Genomic DNA, 4107 nt, shown 5'->3' with positions numbered 1-4107 from the left:
CCCTATACAGATTTATCCCTTATACCCGTACTACCCCTTACCATCTTCTCATGGAGTCCCTTCCACTTATCATTATCCATCATATGTCCCACCATTCTACTACCCACCACCCGCTCAGCCCTCTATAGACCTTCCATTGAGACTATAGTAGGACCTTCCACCCAGCCTGCAAAGAGATTTTTATTGTTTGTAGGAGCATGGTATAAATATCAGAATAAATTTGAGAAACACTGAGCAACTCGCCTGCGAGACATGTCACAGGCATTAGGAGGACAAACGAGCGACCGTTCTGGATTGGAGAGAATATATGGGCCGACCTCGATAGCAGTTGGTGCAGATCATATTATTCAAAGACAAGGGAGAAAAATAAACATAATCAAGCTTCTGACGTTGGAGGCTTGGGTAGCTCCCTCCATACGCGGGGAGGGCCTCAGTTACATACATTGAGCACAAGCGACGATTGATAAGAATTTAACATATGTTAATAATTTATTTGGTTATGCATGCTAATCTAGGTATATTGCAGAAGGAACTGCCGAGTAGAGAACCCATTGTTGTTGAGTTGCACAATCACATCCACAAGCATCAGGAGTATCAATAGTGGGTGGACGAGCAAGTGAGGAGGGCCTATGCAAGTATATAAGTTCACAATACTTAGAAAAATATTAAAAGTGACGATTATATGATGATTAATCTTTTGTTATATTTTGTAGGATGGGTATACTTGACTTCAAGAGAGTCAGGTTGTAGCTTGTGAGACATCATCAGGGGATTCAACAGATATTTCTGGCTATCGCATTTGATCTCATATGGTAGGCGGAATACAAAAGGGACGAGTTTATGGATTAAGCTTGCAGGCCTAATTGTATGAGGGACAGTCATCTGGTGCTTCTAGCTACTCTGGAAACAACCAGGAGAATTTGTATAGCCAACAAATGGCTAACCCGACAGCATAGCTTAAGCATATCGAAAATCACAAGTGGACATGCACATGCATATACTAGATGAGCTTCAGAGAATGAGATATCAAATTAGTGAAAATTAGTCTACGCCTGCATCGGCAAAGCAGGAGAGTGAGGATACAGATTCTAATTATATTATCTTTACTTTTTGATGCATTTTATTTTTCTGATGTATAAGAACTATGTCTATTATAGTGTTTATTGTAGCAATATTATATTATTATAAAATAGTTAGTAAACAGTTTGTGCAATATGTTTATTATATCAGTGTTGTAAGCAATGTTTGTTGAAATATTATCATATTTAACCATTACTTAAAAACTGCTTCGACTATAATTATTGTAAAGTTAAGTATTTGATATGATGTGCTTTTTTATAGTACAAGTTTGCCGTAAAATTTCCGCCGCAAAATATTATAGGACAAATTTTTATGCGCCGTAAATTTACGACGGATAATTGTAACAAAAATGTCATTTTGAAACTTAAAATTCATCCTACGGCTGCCGTAAATCAACTACAAATTATTTGAGGCGGATTTTGTCCTCGCAAATGAATTTCTGATGTTACTTTTTTTGTTAGATTAAATTCCGTCACAAATCTGCCGGAGATCCTATTTATCAATGGATTTTGCCTGCTTTCCGGCCATCAAAAATATCTGACTTTCCTGTAGTGAGTTCAATTAAGTCGCGCTCAAGTTTGAATTCAAGCCACAACTTAATATGTGTTGAGTTGGGCTCGTGTATAATTTATTCGACTTGATTACATCCCTAATATTTATAAGTGATTTAATTATTTTGAGTATTATGAAGGAAGAATATTGCTGATGCATTTTTCTATAGTTAATTTGCTCAGCATCTTTCTTGAGGGAGGGCCAATAAATTCTATTTTAAGCAAACCTTAATTTTTCTCTCTTAAAATGACCAAAATACCTCCAATGCAGTTCAAAAATGATGAAATCCCTTAGAAAATTTATATGAATGCATAATTTAGTGACTTTGAATAAAAATCCTTGAGTTACAGAAAAGAGTTGCCCAAAAAATATTATTTTATTTGAATTCATGAAAAAGTAGGATAAGAATTATATTCTTCATTTAATCTTTTAAATCCAAAGAAATAAAATTTTAATGACAACAATATCAACATAAAACCTTTATCCCAATACTTACAGTCGGCTACATAAATGATAAATCCTTTACCCTAAAAATTTTAATAAAATGACAAAAAAATACCTTAGACAAGCTACCAACAAGTTTGTTTAAATGATCACAGAAGAATAATCTTGCATGAACTCTAACCTATTTATGTGCTGTGGTTGTTTCTTTTGGGAATTTATATATTGGAGTGCTTGATGCTCGAATTTAGTATAAAGTTTTTGTGAAGAAGATAGTTTCTTCAGTGCTCAAGTGACTAAATGATTATATAGAGCTTTTTTCGCATATGTTAAATATTTTTTTCCTGGCTTCATTTTGTTTCTCCCTATAAAATACTGCTTGTTGTTTCTTCTGAGTTTGGACTCCACATATTCCTACTTTGAGGCAATTCATTAGGAGTTGTGATAGAAAATTTATGTAGGAGATTGGATACAACAAGGGAAAAACTTAACCTCTAAAATATGAGAAGCTTCCTTCAGGCGAAGGAATTAAATGAAATGAAGAAGAATGAGAAAATTCCTCTTTCAACACATTGGAGCCAACATGTTGAAAATTAGGTGTATTATAAGATACAAAAATGCTCTTATCAGAAGGTTCCTTGACAAACAATTGAATATTTTACTTTAAAATTGTTTTTGGTTAAATTTTAGATGATATTTTTTGTTATTTTGGGGAGCTTTGTCTAAAGGATTGGTTGGACATAACTTTATTATTTTATTATATCAAAATCTCAGTCATCCCTGAGCACTTGATCCCATGGTCAAGATGGGAATCTGGGGGAGGCTCAGCTGGATCACGCCAATCTCCTTCTATATTTGGTTGGCTGATTTAGGAAGCATTATATTGAGGCAATTATGCATGATTCTGTAGTTATTGTTTCTTTATTAAGATATATTGTATATATTTATAATTAGGAATAATTTTGTATAATAATAAGAAATAGATATTTTTCCCTCTCAAATTTTATGAATTCTAACATATTATTAAATTTAAAAAACAAGTGTTTCCCATTCCATAATTTTTGGTATTCATATCTTATAACTAAGGCCCGCCCAAAAAATGTGCAAGCGCTGTCCATGGGAAGTATAATGTTAGACCGGTCCAGCCGGTCCAGGCGGGACCGGTTCACAGGCAAATATCGCGAAACAACGGAGATTGCTTCCGCCTGGGCGGAAGCCGCGCGTGACGCACGCCTTGCGGGACGGTTTCGGGAAGGAAAATTGAGGAAGTTTAGGAGGGAAATTGATTGCAGGGATTGTTTAGGGAATTCCTTTTGAATTGTATGCATTAAATATATGTTTTTCCTAGGATTTGGGTATCTTGAATTTGGGCTAAAATTTGAGATCTCTTAGATTTAGGTTTTCTTTGGGCTCTAGCGGCGTCTAGAGATTTGGGATAGATCGATCCTCCTCTCGAATTGAGGATCAATTGTATCTTTGCTGTTGTCTTCTTCTACTAGTAAAATACAAGTTTTTCCTACGAATTTCTCTTAGTTTTCTACAGTTTTTTAGCTGTTTTTACTGTTTTCCTGCTCCGGACAGCAGTATTTCGCGGAGTTTTGCTGTAAAGGTGAATTGGAAATACTTGATTTCAAGTGTTTCTTATCAAATTGGTATCAGAGCGTCGTTTTTGGGACCTTAGGCGGCTGAAAGTCTGATTTTTCAGCGAGCTTTTGGCTTCCGGAAGTGAAATTGTTGAGATCTGTTGGGAAGAAAGATGGCCGGAAAGAAGGTGGAAGTATTGGAAGGCGAGTTCGGACAACTAAAAACAGATCTGGAGGGAAAGTTCCTGGAAATCTCTACCAACAATAACAGGTTGGAAGGGAGGTTCGCGGCGATGGAAGAAATGATGAAGAAACTACTAGAAATGAAGACCCATCCGGCGGCATCGGAAGTAAGAGAGACCACCGACGGCCATGGCGTAGGAGGAAATCCAAACCCGGTCCGGGGGAGGAGGAATCCGGAGGTGGAGATCCTTGAGGGGGAAGACGATAT

The sequence above is a fragment of the Dendrobium catenatum genome, unplaced genomic scaffold, assembly GCF_001605985.2.
Source record: "Dendrobium catenatum unplaced genomic scaffold, ASM160598v2 fragScaff_scaffold_1163, whole genome shotgun sequence".
Lineage (NCBI taxonomy): Eukaryota > Viridiplantae > Streptophyta > Magnoliopsida > Asparagales > Orchidaceae > Dendrobium > Dendrobium catenatum.
This window is presented reverse-complemented; position numbering follows the sequence as displayed.